We start from the raw sequence: 25,545 nt of genomic DNA on the forward strand, positions 1-25,545 counted from the left end.
GCTGGGATTATCTTCCCACAGATCAAGATAATATATGGGGAATGTATCAGCACCAATAGTAGAAAAGCAGTGCATGCACCTAGGTTTTTGGAGCAAATCCATATACACTTCAGACAACAATGCTCACAGAAATAGATCTTGGCTTGCTAACGAGACCTAACAGAGTCTGAATACTTGAACTTGGGACATTCAATGACTATGACTACTAAAATATTTGTCATAAATTGGGTGTTATCTCATTTACATGTTCATAATTTTTCTGGGGCAGCAACACTTATCAAGTGAAAGTTGGAAAAGTGAAGATCAACTTCAACAGGCTCTGAATGAATAAATAATTGTATGAGCAGGTGACTCATTTCCCAATGTATCTCCTCTTGGGTAAACCGCCACCTTTTCCTCTACTCACATTAATGGCCTGTGGGTTATTCACCATATCCAGAGTATTGAATAGCAAAACATTTAGCCTGACTTAAAGGTAATTCTGCATGCTATATTGACACTAGGCAGTAATGGGCTATAGATTGTGGTGCAAGGCAGGGTGGCCAAGGCCCTAAGAATGAGCTTCTATGCCTGATATGCCATCCATATAATAATAGTGGATATTCAGTTACGTTGGACTGTGTCCATAATGGTGTATATGACAATTTACCTTCCCCGAAATAAACACTTATCCTGGGGATGGATTTACTCTCTGCCCACTGTACCTTTGTCAGTAGTACCATTCATGAAATTCCAGAATATCTTCTTAATTACCATCACATGCTATACAATCTTGTTTCTGAACAATAAACTCATTTTACAGAAAAGGAAACTAGACAATGGGATGATCTCATGGGATTATTTGATTTTATCATGCTTCTCATGGCAAAGTAGCAACAAGTCTTCAAATGAATGGATGGACTCCGGAAGACTCAGGGAGCCAGCTGGGAGTTAAAGCTTGCAACTTTGAGATGCTATACCATGAAATTTGGTATATGCATTGATATAATAAGCATTGCTTAGTGCTGTTTCTCCCATTTCCAGAATATACAGGTCCAGAAACTATAGAGTAAAAGTGGGAGTGTTATCTCCCATAACTACAAACTTGCAAAATCTTTACTTTCATCCTCTTCATCTTTAGCCTCTGCTAATTTATACTCAATTTCTAAAGGATAAATGTCTCTACTTGGGGACTTAACAACATTTCCAATAAACTGGACGTTTCCAGACTACCACCTGGCCATTTTTGGGCTTCTTAAAACCCAGAACACACAAGAAATTAAAAAATATATATATTATGTGAACTGGATGATGATTATAAAAGGAAAAAAGGGATGCTGCAACACAGTGTTGGCAAAAAGGTATATGTGTGCACTGACCCTTGGGACAGTTGTCACAGTGATAGGACTGGAACAACATAGGACTGGAGGTAGGACATGGAGGATAGGACTGGAGGAAGGACATGGTGGTTCAGATATTTCAGGAAAAAGGTCGGTGTCATACCTTAGTAAAGAACCTCATCCAGAGGAGTTGCTGAATATGAGCAAAGAAGACATGAAATGGATAATGAGAATGAAAAATACAGCTATAATACATGCAAAGTGATAATAACAAAACTAAAAGTATAAATAATCAAATTATGAATCATAGTAGATGACTTTAACACACCTCTATTTCAATAGCCAAAAAACAAGTATATGAAAATCAGTCTATAGTTGATATACATTAATAAATTAACAAATTGACATACATGAAACATTATATTCAACAATTGCAGAGTACATGTTCTTTTCAAGAACACATGCAATATTTATAAAATTCCAGGTCATACATCATCTCAAACAATTTCGAAAAGATTGAAATTTTTGAGCATATTCTCTGACCATAGTAACATTAACATTGAATAAATAATAAAAAATAAAACTAGAATAATGCCAACAATTTGAAAATTAACACACTTCTAAACAACCCAGTGTTTAAGAGAAGATTATACTAGAAACAAGAAAATATTTTAACTGAGAGGTAAGGAAGATTTGATATATCAAGTCTTGTCAGATATAGTTAAAGCAATGTTTAGGAAAAAAATGTGTAGCCTTAAATGAACATATTAAAAGGAAGACTGACTAAATTTCAATGATTTAAGCTTCCATCATTACAAGCAAGAAAATGAAAAGCAAATCAAACCTAAGGATGTTAAAGAAGAACTATAATAAGGATAACAGAATAACCCAATGATATGGAGAATATGTGCAATAAAGAAAGCCAAATTTAAATGTTGCTATTTTGAAAAGATTAACAACTAGACCTATCATGCTGGGAAAAAAAAGAGAAAACACAAATAACCATTATTAGACAAGAATATATCAATATAGACCATACAGGCATCAAAAGTGTTAGTGAGAGAGTACTGTAAAACTGTATTAAACCAGTAAGTTTGATATGTTGTATAAAATAAACCAATGCTTAAAATTATACGTGTCTTCATATTCATCGGTACTTTCCTTGGTTGTGTCAAGTCTACTGCTGAGCTTACGGAAAGCATTCTTTTTTGTCACTGAGTTTTTATTTTGAAAAATTATTTTTTTTAATTCTTTCTTAAACTTTCCATCTCTCTCTTTGCATCGCTTATCTACTCTTGCGCACTGTCTACATTTTCCATCAGAGCCCTGAATTATAGTAATCATAGCTGTTTAAACTTCTCTAATAATTCTAACATCTTTGTCATGTCTGAGTGTTTCTGATAATTTGTCCTTTCAAACTGTGTGTGTTTTTGTTTTTATTTATTTTTTTGCTTTTTGTGATATTATAATTTTTGTTGTAAGGTAGAAATGTTGTATTGACTATAAGGAATTAAGGTAAATATGCCTTTGGTGTGAGGATTTTTGTTAATCTGGATGGGAGTTCAACTGTGTTTAATGTTTTTATCTCTGCTCTTGACTTTGGACTTCTCATAATTACTTTTCCTTAGAAGATGGCTGTCTTGAAACTCAGCTATAATCCATTGTTCTTATACTGGTGCCCTGTTGATGTGGGGGAAATGTTGGAGGGAATGGAGTGCTCTATAATCTTCCAATTAAATTTTATAACTGACAATATATTATACTAAATAAACCGCATTATTATTATTATTTTGTTGGAAAAAGATGCACAAAATTTAACCATTAAAATAGGGCAGTTTTCAAAACTCACATGTTTCTCTAGCCTAGAAAACACTTGAATTTTTGAAAAGAAGTGCTCACGGTAGTCAGGAAGAATCAGGCAAGACTTTCCAGTGTTACAGGATTTGAAGGATGAACTAATGTAAAACAACTAAAAGGAGGGTATTCTGCATGGTCTGGAAAGGGAATGTATAAGGAATATTGGTTGAACTGTATCTAGTGGGTTCATCTTGGTATACAGGACTCATAAAGGAGAAAATGTAAATGCTCTTTAAAAATATGACATTGGCCATTTGGTGGGAGGTTCAAACACAGGTTAAAGAAATTACACTCTATTTTTCAGGAAGTGCTTATCTTTGAAAATATTTGGGTAAGTGAGTGCCAACATGAAAGGTATGTGTAAAGCAAAATGAACATGTTTGCTTCAAAAGATGTGTTTCTTTGATATTTTCAGACAAGAATACTGGCCTCAGGAAAATCTCATCATGGCAATCAATCTGAAAATGTTAACACATGAAATCTCCCTCAGGAATTTTTAGTTTGCTGTTCTTCCTCTCTGTAAGCTTTGCATTTTAGTTTTTTGGTTAAAAATACATGACCAGCTGTTCCACATTTTCTTTCACAGACTTCTACTTTGATATACCATCTAGTGGGGTCCCCAGACATTTTTCTTGTCCCTAATTTTATTATTCTGATTGCTTAAAGCTTTTACATTCTCCCACACAAGAACTGCCATGGTTTCATTCCTCCTCCCATTGTATTGCTCAAGTCCCATAACTAATTCCTGTTTCCTTCTCTCTACATTCATTAAGGACTCCCCACTCCAGATCTTTTCCGTAATTACCAGGCAGCATAGTGGACAAACTATTTTCTGACTCCATGATTGTATCCTTAGCTTTCTTATCCTTATCCTTTCTTATCCTTAGCTATTGTTTCCTTAGCTTTCCAGAACTGCGTTGTGCTGTGATTATATTTTAAAAGCAATTTCACAAAAATTTCAATAAGTTTTATTACATTTCTCTCCTTGACCATCTAACACTATATTGGTAGGTAAAAAATACAGTTGGCTGGAGGTTTACAATCTGAAAAATATGTGACTTCTAATTGGAGAAATATCTATGTATCTATTATTATTATTCTATCACCAACCCAAGAGCACATAGTGGAGTAAACTCTTTGGTAATATACTGTTTAGAAATTTCTTTATTTTTAGACACTAAAAGAATAGAAAAACAAAACAAAACAACAACAACAAAACACTTCCTTTTTGTGAGGACTTACATACAGCATAAAATTGGTATTTAAACAGATACATTGTTTGTGAAATAGTAGGTTTTAATTAAAGCTTCCTAGTAAGTAAAGTCACATTACGGTATAAAAATTTGTTTTCCAAGGTTAAATTAACTTGTTTTATAAACCTTGCATGATTTCTGCAATACTAATTAAAGTGTAATGAAGTAACATCATCAAAATATGACCAATGTTCTCATTTTAAAAACAACTTACAGAAGTTCCATTTCATGAATGGCATTAGCAAATTGTCTGTAGAATTTACGTAGTGTGTATGCATTAGGACTTAATGAGAAATATTTACATGAGATTTAAACATTGCTTTTTGTTAAAATCATATTTAAATTCTGAATCAATTTGGACTATGGCTGTTATCTATTTTTTCCCTAAAAATAGCTGCAATAAGAGAACAGTTTTTTTTGATCTCCTAGAGAATCAGTTTACATCCTCTTATATAAAATACTGAATTCTGTGCAAAGATCCAATCATTACCCACCTACTCTGCTTGAGGGGAAGGAAGCTGCATTAAGCTAGCTGACTCCAGATTCGAAAACACTGAGCTATAATTTTAAAATGGAAAAAAAAATGATAAATGACCCATGATTCTGGAATAAAATATAAAGCATCTAATCTTTTAAGTGTTACTAGTAGAATTTGTTTCTTTTTTCATTATGTTTTTGTCCACCGGAATATTAAGAATAACCTCATTGCTCAAAAAAACTACTCTCCCACAGTTAGTAGATGTTGCCATTATTATTTCCTTCCAAGATACTCATATTTTCTTTAAAAGCTTGATAAATTGTATCTATTTTTTAAAAAAGAAAAATAAATAAGCTGGTGTCAGTTTTTTTAGTTGTGATGATCTTTAGTTTAGTTCACTCTTCTGACACTCATTTAAATCAGGGGTCCCCAATCCCCAGGCCGAGAAACGGTACTGGTCCTCCTCGGCCTTTTAGGAACCAGGACGCACAGCAGGAGCTGAGTGGCAGGCAAGCCAGTGAAGCTTCATCTGCCGCTGAAGCTCCCCACCACTAGCATTACTGCCTGAGCGATCCCTCCACCCCTATGGAAAAATTGTCTTCCACGAAACCAGTACCTGGCGCCAAAAAGGTTGGAAGTATTTAAGCTGGGAGTGATCACAATTCCATATAACATGTACATTTTTTTTTTTTTTTTTTTTTTTTTTGCGGTACGCAGGCCTCTCACTGTTGTGGCCTCTCCCGTTGCGGAGCACAGGCTCCGGACCCGCAGGCTCAGCGGCCATGGCTAACGGGCCCAGCTGCTCCGCGGCATGTGGGATCTTTCCCGTACCGGGGCACAAACCTTGTCCCCTGCATCGGCAGGGGGACTCTCACCACTATGCCACCAGGGAAGCCCCATGTAAATTTAATTAAGTAAGGAAAATGTACATGTGTGGCATGCAGATTTGCTATATAATTTGAAATGGAATCTTTCTGTTCCATATATGTATTAATTAGCTAAAGAAAAGAGAATCAGAAACATCTTTTCTAAAGTGTATCTCATGAAAAAAATTCCAAAAGTTGCTTTTCAGAACAAGGTTCATGGATCATTATCTTGAGAAATGTTGTACTTCATTATCCTCTATGAGGGTCAGAGTCATTTTAGAACACATAAGACTTTGGAAAATGTTCTTTAGCTTTTTAACTATGAATTTTTCAAATTTTTTCACCATGAAATAAGTTTCACAAAATATCTCAAACATCTTAGGCATTGCTGCTCACACGGAGATCTACTCTGTGGCCATGATGTCTAATGAATGTGTGGTAATGTCAGGGTAACAGTAGAATTCCCTTATTATACGTATGAGAAAAAATAACTACCAAAAATTAAAACGGCTTGTTTGAGCTTAGAAGCATAATCACCACAAAGATTCTGCTTCTGGTTCAAATTCCACTGCTAGTTCAGGAAAGTGAGTTTTATATTACTTGTTTAAAATGATAGTGAAAATCACTCTACCTATTTTGCATTCATTTGATCAACTAATTTGCTACTTTATAGATCTATGTTATTAATGAGTATTTAGACATGATCCTTACATATTCTGTAGATATCTAACTTATTTTTAAACAACAAAAAAGCAAATATGTAATTTAATATTGAAAGATAGAGATAACTTGATATAGACTTTTAAAAAATCTTTGTTTAGCCTCAGAATGAACATGATGGCATTCTCATGTTAAGTGTGTAACAAACATTAACTAGGTCACCAAATGGATTTTTAACTCATTCTACCTTAATACGTTATCATTTTGACTCAGTGCTGCATACCTCAACCACCCAGAAATTCTTAAAACAAGGTTCATAACTTCAAAGCATGATTTTGTTTAGATTTCTGGATCCTATTTAGAGAGAGAATGCTCTGAAATTCAGTTTTATGCATTTTAATATAGGGATAATATGTCCCTTGCAGTTTGTAATGAAGCTTAAATCAAGTAATGTATGTGAAACACTAGGTTTATGCCCCAGAAACGGTGTCTATTATCATAATAATGAAATTTCAGAACTAAAATACTTTTATTGCCACCTAATTCAGTCCTTTCATTTTACAGATGTGGAAACAATATTAAGAAGCCAGCGTGGTTAAGATTACAAAGCAAATGCATGATTCCCTTTCCTGATTTTCAGTTCTTTGTGATTTCTTCACGGTTGTGCCATTTGTTTGCTCATAGTTCTTAATCCTCCTTCCACATACCCTTTGAATCTCTATGGAAAACTCATGGAGATCAAATAGAAAAATCTCGAATGATGGAATTGTAGATACAACAAGATATATATTTGGCTATCCCATAACTCTCTAAACATCTCAAAATTAAAAATTGCGTGAGCTATTCAAAAGTTCAGCAGTGCAAATATATAATTACTTTCTATAAACTGGAATAATCTTATTAAGCATTCTCCATTATCTTTCTACAACAACACACCCATGATACAGTCTTTTAAGGTAGTGATTTGTGTGTGTGGTGGGGGGCAGGGAATCGGGAACAATGATGTTTGGGATAATGGAGGAAAGAAAGAGTATATACTTAATGCTTTATCAGGTTCAGAGGATGACGAAAGCATGCAGTTTTAATTAGTCATATGGGCTTCTGCCTACTTTCCCTCTTGGATATGGTGATAGTTGTTTTGCTTTTTTATAATTAGGTCAAGGGAATCATTATATCAATGAATGCATGATGCTAAGAAGAGAAAAAAAATTCTGATACTTTCTTTAGGTGACCCCTGCTAGTCTTTAAATAATTTTATAAATTAATTTAAATTTACCTATGGATATTTAGCTATACCCTTTGTATTATTTATTTTAGTGGTTGCTCAAGAAATTATAATATACATTCTTAACTTCTCCCAATCTATAATACTTATAGCTATTTTATACTACTTTACATAAAAGGCAGAAAACCTGCAATCATTTTAAGTCCATTGAACTGCTACCTTTATGCTACAGTTGTCATTCTGAATTTTATTATTATTAACCTACAAAACATTACTTTTTCTTTTAAATGGTCATATATATTTTAACAAAATTAAATGTAAGACAAAATAGTCTTTACCTAAATATTTACCACTTATCACCTGTTCAATTTTTCTTTAAAATCTAAATTTTCATCTGCTCTCATTCAGCTCAATAAAGCTTTATTCAACGTATTTTATAGTGTAGGTCTACTGGTGACAGATTATCTTACGGTGTTTTGTTTTGTTTGCTTTTTGCTTGTTTGTTTGTTTTAGCTGAAAAGACTTTATTTACTTTGTATTTTTTAGGATGTTTTTACTGGATATAGCATTCAGGGTTAACAGTAGGTTTTTACCTTCAGGACTTTAAAAGTGTTTCAAGTTTTCTGGCTGCCAAAGTTTCTGATGAGAAATCCATGGTAATAAAAATCACTGTTCTTCTGTTGAAAATGCCAAGTTTTTTTAATCACTTTCGAGATAATCTCATTATTTTCTTTTTAGCACTTTGCCTATAGTGTTCCTAACCATGGTCTATTTTGTATTTTTTCTGTTAGAAATTAACTGAAATTCTTAAATCTGTAAAATTATGTCTTATGCTATGTTGGGGATGTTCAGCTATTATTTCTTTTAATTTTTTCTTTGCCCTTGTTTCCCCTTAACTCTCTCTGGATTTCCAATTACATATATATTAGATTTTTGCTATTGTTAAAATGTCCCTAGGTCTCAGGCCCATTTTTTTTTTCAATCTTTTTCTTTCTATTATTCACATTGAGTAATTTCTCTTGATTTATCTCAAGTTCACTGACACTTTCATCTTTCATCATCATTCTGTTATGAGGCCATCTGATAAATATGTGTTTTTTGTTCTAGATTTTTCATCTTTTTGTTTTTTTAGATTTGAACTATCATATATAATATGTGATATATTTAATATCAAATATATATAATATTTGATATTTCTTCTTTTAGATATTAGATTTCTATTTGTTCTTCCTTATGGGTGTAGTTCCATTTACCCCACTGTGCTTGGTTATAATAACTGCTTAAAAGTCCAAATTTAATAATTCTGACATCTAGGTCACATTGTGGTTGTCTTATACTGATTGTCTTTTCATTTGAGAATGGGCCAGTTTTTTTTTTTCCCTCATATTTTGTATGTTGAGTAATTTTTGTTTGCATTCTAAACATTGTAATTGTTCTCTTGTAGAGGATATGGGTTCTGTATTACTCCTCTAAATGTTCTTGATGTTTTTATGTGGTGATTGCAAATTTCAGAAGTCTAAGAATTTATGAGGAGTTTGAGGTATGAGCAGCTTGGGGTTCTATTTTTATTCTAATTACCTTAGCTTTAAAGTTTATTTTTGAGGCTGAGTTTGATATGGAGATTAACCTGGCATTTTTATTCTGGACTATAAGATAATTTACGTGCTTTGTAATTGAAAAATATAAAATTTTCAGTTTATTCAATTTTGAGTCGATTTCTTTAGCAGGCAAGGTATTATATATCTCTAACATGCAATGTGGATTCGATAAATTTTCTCTTCATCATCAATTTTTATTCCCTAGGAGAAAAGCGTAAGGTATTTTAACAGAAAGTTATGTAGTCTTAATTAGAGTATACTCGGTGCTGCTTATGTTTCATAGCAGGGCTAGGTAGATCCTGGAAATATAAAGCACGTTAGGATACATTCACCGACAACCAGGGAATTTAGAAGAGACACATGAAAATTCATTAAAGCTATTCAATTGAATGGGCTACAACAGACAAGTGGGAGGCTGTGACTAAACTATATTCATGACCCATACACTTTGTTTTCACTAAATGAAATAAGTATTACTTATTTGGGCAGTAAAGATATCTAATGTCTAGTAATCATATCTTTAGTCATATCCCTTACACTCTTGGTGAAAATTAAGTCATATCACAGGTAGTAAGTAGTATATCAGTGGAGAAAGGCTTGAACTTCTGTCAAAATATCAAGATTCTAATCCTTTCTTACCTGAATTTTGGCTTTATGATTTGGGGAAAGCTACTTGATATTTCTGTGCTTCTGCTATTCTCATTAATACTACTTAGGATAATAAAGTATGACTATTTTGCCATCTAACATTCCTGGAAAAAAGTTCTTCAGTATACATTAACTATTAATATGTATATTCATAGCTTGATTTTGTGAAGTACTCATTTAGTTTAGTGTACCTCTTATGAAAAACTAAAGTTCAATAATAATAGAAGTTTATTAATATTGTTCTACAGTTTCTTTGAATTTTGCAACGTATTATAAAGGTAAATTGAAAATGAGTTTACAAGATTTTCAATAACAACATCAATATTTAAGTGTATCCTCCTATATTTTGACCCTCTTTACTTCTTTCATTTGTAAATTTAGAAAGTATTGATTAATAGAAAGTATTGCTTAAAATTACAAGATCTAGATTATGTCACTTTACTCTATTGAGTGTACAATGAATATGAAATAATTGTTATGAAAATGTCCATCATAGTAACCATACAAAAATATTATTTTAATTGTTGGATTTTTTAAAAGAAATATATACATAGATGACATGTATGGTAATGTTTTAAAGACAATGATATTTTGCTTTTTGTCTAAATTTGTATTTTTTATCTGTGTCTATGGTGTATCTTTCAATAATTTATTATTGCCTAGGCAATTCAGCTACTTGTGAAAATGGATCAGATATATGAATTTTCTAAAATTTAAGTTTGGTCTGTTTTCCCTTCAAATGTGTTTCTTAAAATGCAGATTTAATCAAAGTATACAAACGCCTTCGTACCCAATTTTAAAGAAAATAGATTTGGGGCTAATGGATTATAGTAAAATTTCAACAATATTTCCTAACAAGATGAAATATAAATAAAATATAAAATCCACCCAAATTGGTTTCTCTGCCTCTCTTTACAATTCTAAATCATTTCAGTGACAACCGGTCAGCCAAACTTGTAATCTTGGTAACCACTTTTAAATTTTCCTTTTTCTTTACTTCCCACAATAAGTCCTATAATTCTACTTCAAAAAAGTAGTTCATATATTCAAATAGGATATACATAAACAAATTATTGCAATAGACCCTCTTAGGTATTATAACTTAAATACGTGTTTGTAGGTATATATAATATACGTAATGTTATATATATATATATATTACATATATTATATATCTTATATATACCTACACACACATATAAAGATATAGTGACACACTATGGTTGACGTAAAGATACAATAATAAGCAAACGTAAAATGACCAGTTAGAAACGGAAGTATGGTCAAAGATGGCAGAACAGAGGGATGATCAGTAGATGCATCCTAGATATAGAAGTTCATTCCAGTTTGAGGGGATATCAGCATGTTAAAAGGCCTGGGGTCATGAAATAGCATGTTTCCTTTAGTTACTTCTATACAGTTTGCTATGACAAGCAGAAGGGTTAACAACAGGCTAGGATTTTGAAATGATAGGAAGGAGAAAGTCCTATTGGTCCTGTAAAGGTGTATGAGATGAAGAGTTACTGAAAGGTCAGGACAATTAAGTAATATGCTTCTATCAGATTCTTAAAGTATTATGATCAGAGAGTATATGGCAGGATAGAAGGAATTTTTTTTATAATAGGAAGAAGACAGTTTAGAAGAAACTATTGCTTTAGCCTGAGTGGGAAAAGATGTATGTACACAGTAACAGTGCCGATTCAGAAAAGGTAACAAATGTGAGAACAATTAGGTTGTAGCATTGACAGAATATAATCAGTAAATTCAATGCAGTGTGGAAGTTAAATGAAAGGCCATGTTTAACATTAGAATTCTTTTCACTGTGTTATTAATAAAAAGTATAGGAGAATAGCAAGATGCTGTTGAGGAAAACATGAGTGTATATTTTTTATTAGATTGAATTGAGGAGGTATGTCAGTCAGTATAGTGTAAGTGTAAAGTGCAGAGTTTATGGTAAAATAGCTATTGGATTGATTTTAAAAAATCAAAAATCTTCTACTGTGTCATTTTGGACAAGTTACTGGATTTTTTCTCTGTGCCAAAGTTCCAACCAATGTAAAACGGGACAATAATATTACCTACTAATTAGATGGTTGTGAGGGTTAATCATATATTATAAAAAAGGTGGTATTTAGAATAGCACTAGGCCCACAGGAAGCATTGTTCAGTGTTGAATATTATTATTCTCTGTCAAAGGTAAATTCTAATAACCACCTCAATGAGTGCATAATGTTTTGAAGCTGCCATATTCCCCAACATATATTTTGTACAAATGGTATCTGTAATTCACTACTGTTAGTGGCAAAATAATTAGATGGAGATGTAGTTTTCTATGCATCTATAAGAAGATCCATGCTGGAGTACAGATTTGATATTCTGTAGGTGGTTGTTAGAGAAAAACGTGCCTGGATTAAATCACTCTGAATAAGAAAAGATGTAGATCAAAGGTAGAGTCCTGAATAAACACCAAATTTTTAAAGAAAACACAGAGAGAATGTATTTGGTGAAGATAACTAGCTATTGGAAAATTTGCATAGTACATATCCGATATGTTACTTATGCTGTGGGGCTGGGGCATGGACATTTTGCAGTGAAATACAGGGCTGGACCCTGGTATGGGGGAGGGGAGGACAACTCACAACAGCTCACACAGTTTTTTATGATTACGTTTGTCACAATCTAGCAATTTCAGAGCTTATTGATGGAGAAAAGATTGAAAACTTGATACTACACTTAGGATGGAATTGCTATAAACATGGTGGGAAAACTGATACAAGTTTTGCCCACTTACAAGTCAATTAAACATGTTTGGATGATACCCAGAAAAACAGATCAAGACCACAGTGAAAAGGGTGTATTTAGGAAAACTTTGGTGGAAGAAAGCTTGTTGAAGAAGAAAGTATTTTGACTGTGGTGGCAGAAAGCATGAGTAGAGACAAAGACTGAGTACAGGGAAGTGAAGATGGAGCTGTAACAGACTGGTGCTAGAGATTGTTCTAAATTTACAAAAATAATGGTTAATAAAAGATAGCTAAAAACCAGACCCTGCAACCACTCTTCTAAATAAAAGAGAAAAAAATACAGTGTTCTTAAAAGGATCATAAGAAAGAATATCAGAGAAAAGCACTTGGCTCTGAGAGGCTTTCTGTCTTCCTCTTTACTTTGAATCACATAATCCTGTAGTAGTAAATTTGAAAGCCAGAACTTTTATTTTTCAAAGTACTATCAGTAGGAATTGTCTGTATTCAAAATGTCAAGGTTAAAAAGTGAAAGTTTTATAACCTTTGATTTTGTAACAGCTTAAGAATTGTTCAGTGTCTGTTTATTTTCAGGAAGGACAGGGAGGTGTAACTGAGATTTTACTTCATTTAATCCTTGGTTCCAAATAGTTATTTGACTGCCAAGAAAATGAGCTCATTTTTCTTCCTCATGACTTGTGCTTTCCTCTACTTTTCTCTGGGAACATTCTAAAGGAAGGAACCCTTTTTTTTAAATTTTTGCTAATAGGCATCAGTGCATATTTTGCCTGTACCAATAAAGCAAATGTTAAGAGAGAAAACTTTGAGTTTAGCAGTAATAGAAAATAATTACTAAAAATTTCTAGAGGTTATCTGTGGACTCACAGAAAGTCCTTTCTTATGGAGACTTTGGCAGTTTATATAGGATCAGCACTTTTTATTTATTTATTTGATATGAAGTGGTTGCCATGTACAGTTATAATTGCAAAGCAAAACAGAAATCATTCCTCTGAACATCCAAATAAGACAGGTAATGAGTAAACAAAAGATGATTCACAGGATTTCACTCCATCTTATAGAAATAGTGTTTATTTTAGACAAAGATTATAGAAATTAAATTTAGTATAAATTTGAGGAAAATATTTGGAGCTTAGGTTAGAATAAAAATCATGTGCCCAAGATTGAGGTCCATATTATCTCAGGGTACACAAAGATACTAAAAATTATTTACTTACTATTCCAGTGCATGTGTCCTAATACTTTCCCTCTGATTTTGAAGATAATTTTTAAACACTATATTTAATATATTTGACTTTGTTGCTCATGTATCTTCCACTTGTGGATGTATGTGTGTGTGTATAATGTACTCTCTTTTTTTTAAAGATTAACAAAACGGTAATAATTCTTAAGAAATGGTTTATTTGGAGGTTGGTTTTTATTTTTTATTTGTTTTAAATTTTGAAGCTATGCACATTTACATCAGGGACTATCCCACTGATGATTTTTCTGAAGGAGGCTACATTGTGATACAAATTAGGTCCTAATATTTCATGTTATTGAACGAAAATCCTGGATGAATGTATACCTGGAATGATTGCCATGAAAAATGTTAGAAATTAAGTCACTACACATTGAAGGTTTTTATTTTCAAAATTATGCAGTTTTCTGAATGGATCTTTATATTCTCAGAATATGACCATCACTATAATTAGTTATATGGAACAACAAACATTATGAAAAGCCTAACTGTCACACCATTTATAAAGCAAACATGAAAGTGATGTGAGGTATGTCAACATACAAAGAACAGATGGTGACTGAGTGCCAAAATTTGAACTGATCCTTTTCAGTTGATTATGCATAATTTAATACATCAGTCAATGGAGGCCTTCAATAGAAAATAGAAAACTTGTGGGAGGTAATTGGAAACGAACCTTTTAGAGCCAATATTTATAATAAGTTGACTACAGCACATTAAGCAAAAAATACTATGGAATGGCTTTTCTGTATTTTGATTTATAGTTTGAAATTCTGAACTTTTTTTCTTTCCCAAAGTGACCTAGAATTCAAAGAATATTAGATGATTTTTATTCCTTTTGATGAAAGTTAGCTTTTTGAGATTGAAGTATTTCTGTAGTAATCAAATACATAGATATACATTTTAAACAGTCAAAAGCATAATTGAGGTTTTCAAAAAGGATACAAAATCTTTATTGGTGAAAATATTGATAGGTGTGTTTGAAGTGAAAACTTGCGGGAAGCTGTAGACACGGATGATCATTCCTTTATGAATAACTATTTTTTGTTTCAAGTAATGCAGTCCAAATGATTTTAAAGTTAAGTAAGTGAGATCTGTGGACATTATAGCAAATGTAGTGGTTTTTTAAAGATCGAATTTAGAAAAGTACTTTAGATTTTTTAAAATTAAACTTATCTGCTCCATTTATTGCTTTGTCATACTGGTAGATATTTGCTACATAGCTTTAATCCTTTAACTAGGTTAATTCTACTATAAAGATAGTGTGATAAAATAGTGATATATAAGTTTATCACTTATAAACTGCTTTTGAAGATGTTTTTGTGCATTCTATTTTATCGTATAAGATACAGGTATACAGCGTTATAGTTCAACCCATGTATACAATGCAGATTGCTCATCTGTTTTTGAAGATTTTGAAACAGGAAAGAACAAGAGACTGCAATTTGAGCACTTCACTTAGTAAGCCAGTTAAGCAGTTATCCCATAATTACTTTAAAATATTGAATTAAAAATTTAATACTATAGAAAAATGCTCTATTATCCTTATTAGATGAAGCAATTAGCTAAATGCAGCACAACGTTGCAGTGTGAAGAGCTTGCATATATGCAGGGAAAACCTAGAAAGAAGAAACTATTGAAAGCAGGGAACATTTGAATCCCTCCCCCATCCCAGATATCCTCTAAGTGTTTGTAGCTGGTGCCCCAGAATGTGGTAGCTCTGTCATTGCTCAAGAGTACCTGGAAACCTCACTGAATATCAAAGGGTTGTAAATAACAGTACAAAACAATGATAAATTTCCTTTGCTCTGGCCCATGCATGTTATATCTTAGCTGCTCGTCATCTTTCTAATGTCTACTAGTTAATTAAAGTATAGACCTTCAATTAGTGCCTATAACATGTAAATAAAAATAATTAGCCTCCTCTGCTCCCTCAAATCCATACAGATGCTAAATATAAAAATGGACAACAATAATGAAGAGTATGAGTTCACATGGACAACCTTTAGAAGTGGGAGATATTGAAATTTGGGGATTCATTGTAGAAAATGATTTGAACAATATGAAATTCAGATGCAAACACTGCACACAGTATATTAAGGTTTTACTCTTATTTCAACAAAAACATAAAATAAAATATGTCATTTCATATTTATTGTAAACCATTACATTAAAAGAATCAAAAGTGATAAAGTCAAATCAGAGATTGAAAAGCAAGAGACAAAGAGTATGGGACTTTCACTGTCTTATATATTCTTTCCACTTTTCTGTAGCTTCAGAACTGCTGCTAGAAAATAGAACAAATGCTAGCTAAGCAGAGAGAAAGGCGGAGGATAGCAAAGAGTTAGCCAGCCTTCCTCTTCTTTCCTTTTTTCATTTTTTCCTATTTTGTCACTAAGCCAGAAGAAAAGCCAGAACAGAAGGCTTAGTGTGGGTTGTGCTTTGGAAATTTTGATGGCAAACATATAAAGTACATGTTCTTATGAGTTTCCAGAAAAATTAATCCTTTATTATAGTCATCTAAGGGTGGCACAAATAATTAAAATAAACTGACAACATTGAGTCTTCTAGGGTGTATTTGAAATCATGGACAATCAACATTTAAAGAACATCTTAATCTCTTTGGAGTAGCATAGTACATAGTTTCCTATTTAGGGTTAAATATATCATATGATAGAAAAGAATTTACTGGTGATATATGTTTGGTTAAATATGTATTGACTATCCTCTTAAAAATTCAAAACTGTCCTATAAAAATTGCTGAGAAAACTTTATAATTAAGAAAATTGCTTAAATGTGTTTTAGTTATTAATTCACATATATCCCAGACTATTTTTCTTTCTTCACTCAGTTAGCTATTACAATCTCAGGAAGATTCAGTTGTGAATTTCAAGTAAAAATATTTATGATTAGTTTGCTTTTGTAGATGTATAATTTGGTTATGACATATTGTTGTACTAACTGTATGTCTGTGTGGACCCCTTGCTCCAGGAGATTGAAAGGTGTTATAAGAAAGCTCTACACTCTCAATAATTTTTTTTCTGCTCTCCAATATTAAAGGGAAAATGTTTAACAATAATCAAAATTTGACTGTAATTATTTCTGTTGAATAATAAGTATCATAGGATAGTACTAGGATAATAATTGGGTGGGAGTGTTTTCTCTATGAGATGATTCTCTTCAGTGAGTACACAAGCCACATATCCTTGTTATATCAAAAGGTATTTATATCATACTTGCCTTAATTATATATATTTGCCTGATTAAAGGAAGCTCGCTATTGCAAACATTAAAGTCACATAAAATCTGGCTTCTCCCTTAGGGGAAGCTATTTAGTACTTGGTATTGCAATTTCCATGGCTGCCTTGTCTACTTTTTCTGTGGACCACACCTATAAGGGAAAAGTATGTCGTAATCATAGGTCACATTTTGTGTGTGACATAATATCCTAGGCTCCCTAAAAACGTCAAAAATTTATTCTGCAAATCACACCGCTTTTTGATAATTGCTATTAATCTGTCTTTTAAGAAGTTACTAAAATTATTGCCATTTTTCATAGGGGGAAACTGAGGTTTAGAAGTCAAATAATTTGTCAAGTTATACACAACTAGCAAGCTGTTGACTTGGAATTTGAATCAGACTTCTAAATTCAGAGCCTTTATTCATTATATTAATATATTATTTCATTATGTCATATCTTATTAAGACTATTTTGTTAGTTAGAAAATTAGAGAATTAAATGAGAAAAACCTAATAGAAAATAGGGTTTCTACTTGAGTAAGTGATAAAAAAGATGTTTGAAATGGTAATACATTTTTTGAGCTGAGGAGAATTTTGAGATAATAAGATTTAATTTCTTTGATTAAGAAAGAGAAACTTATAACAAGAGAGTATGTATGACTTTCTCACAATCACACAATAACACATGTACTAGAACTGATAAATAAATTAGAACTGATGTCAACTGACCTCTATCAGCCATGGAATAAAGAGGAACTATTCTCTTCTTAGATGTATAGCCACTCAGTATTTTACCTTCTCTGCTGGAGCATTGGTAACGCTTGTTGTGAAAATGCCATAAACACTGCTTTGAATCTGGCTTCTAATATGTATTATAAAGATATTTAATAAAAGTGAAAGGGTACAAGAGGATAAGAATCAAGAATGAGACAATATATGCAGATAGAGACCCAAACACCAACATCTTCTCCTCCATAATTTTATGGCAAGCTTGGTCTTTTTATTGACGGAAGCAGTGTATGTTGTAGAATATGGTCACACTGCCTAATGGTTCATATATTTATTTATATGTACTTCTCATTGTGGCTGGTTTCTTTGTTGGAAACTGAAAGTAGAGCTGACACTCATTTCCTAATGAAGGCCTTTCTGTAGCCTTCATATGCAGAGGAGTACATTAAAATGAATTCCTCATATTTTACAAAATAAGAATTGGACATGCCAAATGATCAAATGAAAAATAAAGTCCTGCAAATGTGAGAAAATAATTTAGGATAGAGATTGGTAAGTTTTATCAGGAGAAACACATTATTTTTAAGATCTTATACAAGAAGGGATCAATCAGATCAAAAAAGAATATAGGAGAGAACATGCTTAGCTAGTGATGGATTCTAGGTTAAGTTTACACATTCTGTGTTTTCACTCAGGAGAATTAAAGAACCTTGTCAGAATGGTGTAGGGCAGTGTAAGTCCCTTATATCATTCTTCAGGCTCTCTCTTCCTCTTAAGTAACAAACTGGAGGCTGCATGGTGGCTGGTGAAGCTTTCTGGAGTCACTGATTTTCTGTATGCATCAGAATAGCTCTTAAATATTGCAGGATCCTTGGACAGATGTACATAAGCAAGAAACAGACTTCTGTGGTGTTAAGTGGATAAGAATAGTGTTCTTTGTTATTATGTCATTGTTTACCACATGCTAACACAGTGAACTTAGCCAAACCTTTTAATTGCCTAACAAAAGTTAATGAAAATCAATAAGATGCTAACCTAGACATGGACAAATGTCTATAGTGTCTTTCAGAAGGGGTTAGCTTCATGGTTGAAAATAGGAGCACTGTATTGGTTTACTGCTGCCTTACCTGGTACTAGATTATACTTCCCATGTAGGCCAAAGCAGAAACTGAGTTTCACTGATGTTGCAACACTCTGAATATAGAGTAACAGAATTCTGAGTCCAATTCCCAATATCCAGAAGGAGCTGATCTTAAGCTGATCCCTGTATCTTCCGGTGAAAATCGAAATCACTGCCTAGATTAAGAAGGATACCCAGGGCTTTCCTGGTGGCACAGTGGTTGAGAGTCCGCCTGCCGAGGCAGGGGACGCGGGTTCGTGCCCCGGTCCGGGAGGATCCCACGTGCCACGGAGCGGCTGGGCCCATGAGCCATGGCCGCTGAGCCTGCGTGTCCGGAGCCTGTGCTTCGCGGCGGGAGAGGCCACAGCAGTGAGAGGCCCACGTACGGCAAAAAAAAAAAAAAAAAAAAAAGGAAAGAAATCCCTGAGTGATGCAGTGGTAACCATGGCTGAAGAACAACATTGTGAAAAAGGAAATATATTATATCAAAAAGAACAGGGAATTCCCTGGGGTCCAGTGGTTTGGACTTGGTGCTTTCAGTGCCTTGGGCCGAGGTTCAATCCCTGGTCGGGGAACTAAGATCCCATAAACTGCGAGGCCTGGCCAAAAAATAAATAAGTAAAAATAAAAAATAAAATAAATTAAAAAAAGAACAGAAGCCCAGAACAGCAGAGTTATGTCATACCAATCACCAAGTTGATGAGCCCAGCACAGACAATTGACCTAACTCTGGCAGCAGTGACATTCTAAGTAGTCAATGTTCAATCTCATCATGGCCTAAATACCAGTATTCTACCTTCAGACACAGCAAATGGCGTGAAATCTCTGGTCATTGCAAGACTTTGGGTCACTTTTAGAATTTCAGTTTTTTATTGTGTCTAATATGAATATCTCATGTTGATTTCTTTGTCTTTTATTAAAACTTCCATTTGAAATATTGAGGTCAGCTTGCTTTCAAGTAGGAAATAGGCATGAACCGTTTTGACAATGCACAGGTTATTTAAGGGCTCTCAAGACAATAGCAAGATAGATTTCCTGAAAGGCAATATGGATATTTAGCAGCATGAGGAGGCTTCACATAAAGACTAAAATGTATATATGCTGAAAAGGGAGAAAAATGGTGCAGGGAGAGCACTAATCATAAGTCCCTCTAGGTTTAGTTGCTGATTGGGTTTCCAAAAATGTTATTCTTTTTAAGAAGACAACATGCATCTAAACTTCAAATGCTACAAGGTGTTTTCTGAGTTATTTATAGACAATGAAATGCCTTTTCTAAAAGGAGAGGCCTACAGCATAGACAAGATACTTGGGAAGTCTCAGAGGAAAATGATGATATAACCTTTCTGCCAATAATAATGATAGTAGCAGTTATCATTATTAAAGAAAATTATTAAAATATAAAAAAGTTTATTTTCTATTTTAATCACCCAAATAGATAGTGATAAAAAAGTTTGGAATAAAATGCCAAAATATAAATAATGATTATCAGAAAGAAAAATTTGAGTGATTTATTATCTGAATTTTTGCATTCTCTATTATCCCCCTTTTTTATAGGTATGCATTTATTATTTTGCCAATCATATAAAGTAGAACAAAAGTTTTTATAAAATTAAAGAAAAAAATACACTAGGACTGTAAAAATACAAAGTGCTTTGGCAAGATTAGACACCAATAATGTCAGAACAGATGGATCTAGACAATGTCATCATGTTATTTATTGTTTGGGAATAAACACATGTTATTTATCATCTGGGAATAAACGGTAAGATATACAGCTATGCCTGTGGAATCAGACCTTGACAATCTGCACTCATCTACCTTCCCCTTCATATGTCTGTTTATTTTCAGGTTACCAAATAATGTTTCAAACTTAGTCACTACTGATGACCAGGCCACCTGCTATGTCCTTGACTAGTTTATAATGCTTTCAGTTCTTTATAAACCTCTTTCCTTCAGCTGCCTATGTTACTGCCAGATTCCTAAGACATTTCCTCAAGAATCACCATGCAGTGATGTGCACTAGTAAACGCACAACCTTAGGAATGCTTTATGTTAGCAGTCTGCCTTGAAGATATTCTAGGTCATGTATTATCCACTATCAGGAAGATCCAGTCAAGATGGGGAGCTGAAAATTCTCAGCTAAAATTGATCATGAAAGTGTATTAGTTGAGCAAAATGCCAATCAAATGATGTGCTCAGAGATGAAGCAGAGAAGCTAATGAGGCAAATGAGCACATCTTTGGCACGCTAACAAACGGCATATTGTCCTGTGGCTTCCAGCTAATATTTTCTACTTAAAATCAAATTCTCAAACAGTTCTTCAGTTGTGATACACTGAGAGCCCAGTGGCAACGGAGTCACACTCATTACAATCCAGCTTTATGGGGCTAGTCTGCAAGACAGGGTGACTGACAGGAAGCCAAACCACATACCTACTGATGAGTTGAAGCAGGGTGATCACAAGCAAGTCAGGTAGAGAAAACATCACAAGACCCCATTATTTGGCAAGTTGAAGCACTGTGAAACATTGCTGATGGCTGAGAAGTGACAGCAGGGAAAGAGAAACAAACCGAAAAAAAAAAAACTATAGTAGCACATAAGCTACTGAATAGGGAAAGCTCGATTTGTGCAAAAATGTCATGTAGTCCTTGGGGCAGAAGCAAAACTCTGCACAATGACAGGTCCTGCAAGCAGTGGTCATAGCTGGACACTAACAAACAGTTGGTAAATATTCTCCATGCATTGCTGTGCAAGTAAGAAGTTTCCTTTCATCCAAGCACTTGGGGAAACATTGACAATGAATCTTTTGAAAGATAGCCCTCCAACAATGTTATTATCTTTTGCTGAGTCACATAGCTTAGCAGTGAATTACAGAGTAATCACTTACATTGTAAATTACGGTTTATTTAGTATAATAACTAAATTGCAATTATGCACAATTAGTGAGATTTAACACCTTTAATTGTTGAAATATGTAAATAGAATTCATTCATTTTCTGTCCAGGTGTACTGCTATGAGACTTCTCAGAACATAAAATTTCATAGCTGTAAAATTGTTGAAAGTAAAATGAAAAAAAGGAGAAAAGAACCTTTCACATATCTGTGGTGACACTACTCTGTTTTTCCTTCACTGAGATCCACACACAGATTCAGAAACAACACATCTCTGTCCCTGGAAACATTTTAACTATTTTCTCCTAGTTGCTGCAATGGCCAGGAGGACACCCTTGATTCACTGACACATTTAGGAAGCAGAATGGACAGGCTTACTATATAGCAGGAGCTGGGGCAGGAAGAAAAGGAAGAGTTTAGAAAAACTTAAAGATTTGGTGCTTGGGCAGATGTTTAGATGGTGAATCCACATATAGGTGCAGGGTGACTGTAATATACCATTTCAAACTGACCGTAACAGTAGCCTCTTCCTCCCCAACCCTAGCCTGCTATTACCTTGAACATGAATACTGCATATTCAAAACAATATTTGCTAGAACTCTGTAGGACCTATAACGGCTATAGGATGCTACTATGTGTTGCATAAAAATCTCTTTCAGCAGTCTGAAATGATTGTGAAAACCCAGGTTATACAAATTTAAGTACTTTACATAGGATATCTCAAAGACTTTCTATGTTAATGTGCACTATGTATTGCCAGGGAACGAATATGGGATACAACACCTTGATGTGTCCAAAACTTATTTGATTGCAGAACTCCCCTATGGTACTTTTTACAAACTAAAATTTCAGTGAAACAGGCTTCAATCAATCACTTCCTGTCTTATAATTTAGAATTTGCACTGATCTGAATATGTGCGTCTTTTTCTAGACTACATGTTCTTTGAGGAGATGAGTGGGATATTGCCCATCTCTATATTACTGGGGTATAACACAGTTCTTCCTCATAGCAGGAACTCAGTAAATGTTTATCAAATGATGATAATTGTGTTGCAGTAATTCTAAAGCTACTGTCAAATATTACAGAATAGATGTAATGCTAATTTTTGCCAGTCTCTGTTGATTTGGGCATAATTTGATAAACCTTGGAAACAACAGCAACAGAGGCAATTAGTAGAACGTTATATACCTCCTAGAAGCCTTGATTATTGGCTTTTCTCTATACACACCACTTAAGAAAATGTGTCTAGATTTGCTATCTCTAAATATGGTTGATCATACATTGTCAAAAGACACATGCTCTCCTGCATAGAGTTGCTAAATAAATCACAGAATGTCCAGTGTGGTAGATACCCATGGAGTGACCTCAAATGAGACAAATTCTTGTGTAATCCCCTCCTCTTGAATGTAGGCCAAACCTGTGACATGTTTCTACCCAATAGAATATGGTGAAGGTGATGGGCTATCATTCTGTTACACTATAGGACTTGTGACCTAAAGAAGTTATAGGATGATATATGAATATTTTTTAAGATGCTAAATGTGTGATAATTTGCTACATAGCATGGAAAATTGATATACCCATTTAAATTTAAGTTTCAGAAAAAGTGAATTTAAAAAAAAGTGTAAGTATGCCCACATAATATTTGGGAGATACTTATACTAAAATAAATATTTGTTTCTTTGAAATTTTAATTCACTGGGTTTGCTAAATCTATTTATTTATTGCTAAATCTGACAACCCTACTCCTTGGAAGTTCTCGCAATCTTTACCTGTTCCCTAAACCTCTAGGTGAGTCACTAGTACTTTCCATATAAAAGTTTAGCTTGAAAAGTGTGGTTAAGTCTCACAAAAATGATTCTGAGAGGAAAATTGGGGCCACAAAATAAGCAATGTTTAAATTTGTATAGCGTAGAAAGCCCATTTTGGTTAATAACTTCTATCGTAGCCTCACCCACACGTACAAATAATTCAAAGAATGTTGTCACCTTTAAGCACACACATTCAGGCACATGCACTGACAACCAATAAAACATATTCCTGAATCCACATACTATTCAATAGCTTAGTTTTATCTGTTTAAAGAATGGTTTATTGAACTTCCCTTTTAACCAAAACCAGAACAATCAAAATATTTTAAAAGTCTATTTATGTTTAATTTCTAGATTTCTCTTCACCTCACAAGAATCTAGATAAACTAGTTGTAATCAACACCAGATTTTTGGATGTAATCCTAACTTCTCTAAATATACTGTTTCAGGTCTTTAGAAGTTGTTAGAATTTCCCTAAATTGAGGCTATTGTGTTTAAATATAGATGGCCTTTAAATAATATAGTTTTAAGTGAAAAGGGCCTAGGTTTTGATGTAAGCAGGATTCTGGTTTTAATCTCCATTTGACCATTTATTAACTCTTTGCCTCTGGGTAAGACATTCAGCATTTCTGAGATCTCAAATTTCTTATCTGACATGTACCTGGCAGGGTTAAATTATACTTAGTGACAATTATAATTTAATTATAAGCATCTTAAACATATTGATTTATTTTTTACATCAACCGCTTTTTACAAATGAGGAACATGAGTCTCCATGTTATCAATTAACTTACACAAAATCATACAATAAATATGTCCACATCTGGGTTGCAATTCAATCTCATGTCCTACAGCTTTTGCTAAATAAAGTTTACTTTCCATATATTCACTTCAAGAGTTTACATCAACTGTCTTTCAGTAGAACTCTCATTATTAGAAAGAAAAAACCAAATGGAGCAAAGCATGGTAGCCATGAAAAATGTTCATGATCTTGTATTCTGTGTCATACGCTTTCACCTGTATCATCTATTCTTACTTTCACAAAATGCTGAGTCAAGTGGGGAAGATATTATTAGCTTTATTTTCAGAAGAAATTGAAAACTGGAAAGGTTAAGTAACATGTGAGTTCAACTGGTTCTTAAACCTACAGCCCTATACAAATTCTTCTTTCTGCTTTATTTCATCTCAATTACATATGTTTAAAGCATCTCAATTGAGGGACCTTATCATTATAAATTTCCTTTCTTTGTATGCGGCAGCTTAAGAGGAAGAAAGTAAAGACAAAGATTACACACACCCAAATTCTGGTCCATAAAGTTTTACTGATTAATAAGAATTCATGGACAGAGTAAAAAGGGCTAGCTTTGCTTCTCTACATCCTTACCCCAAATAACACAGCAACTATCATTTTTCCTCTTCTACTCTGCATTCAAGCATTGAGAGGGGAAGGAGCTTCAAGAAAAAAGTAGCTTATCTCCTATACTTCACCAGGGAATGAGTTGTGATCTTGGTTTGTTTTGTTCTTTCCTTCTTTGTAGCATGACTAAGAGATCTTAGATATCCGGTGTCACAGAGGAAGTGAAAAGGGAGCCAGGGAAGGACTTTCATTTTAGGAACATCAAGTCATCATCTCAATGTGAAGGTTTGACTCCAAAGAAGCAGTACTTTTTTTGTTTTCAGGTATGTGAGAGCAAATCTTTATCCATATTCTCACTCATAGGGATTCCCATTCATATCCCACACTTACTATTTTCAAAAAGTATGATAAAATTAGCTTATTCTTACAGACAGAGTTTGCTTATTTTCCAGATTAGACTAGAGTTCACATCAGTTTAGAGGATTGGATCACCTC

The 25,545-nt window shown here is 33.5% G+C and overlaps 1 long non-coding RNA gene across 1 annotated transcript in view; it reads left to right on the top strand.

Annotated features, from left to right (window-relative positions):
• The window catches only part of LOC307176646, a 77,106-nt gene extending 51,825 nt beyond the window's left edge, over positions 1-25,281 (top strand). Inside the window, exon 3 of the long non-coding RNA XR_013824854.1 lies at positions 25,232-25,281. This is a non-coding gene — a long non-coding RNA (uncharacterized lncRNA). The remainder of the gene's footprint in view (positions 1-25,231) is intronic.
• The last annotated feature ends 264 nt before the right edge of the window (positions 25,282-25,545 follow it).

The sequence above is a fragment of the Stenella coeruleoalba genome, assembly GCF_951394435.1.
Source record: "Stenella coeruleoalba genome assembly, chromosome: 18".
Classification (NCBI taxonomy): domain Eukaryota; kingdom Metazoa; phylum Chordata; class Mammalia; order Artiodactyla; family Delphinidae; genus Stenella; species Stenella coeruleoalba.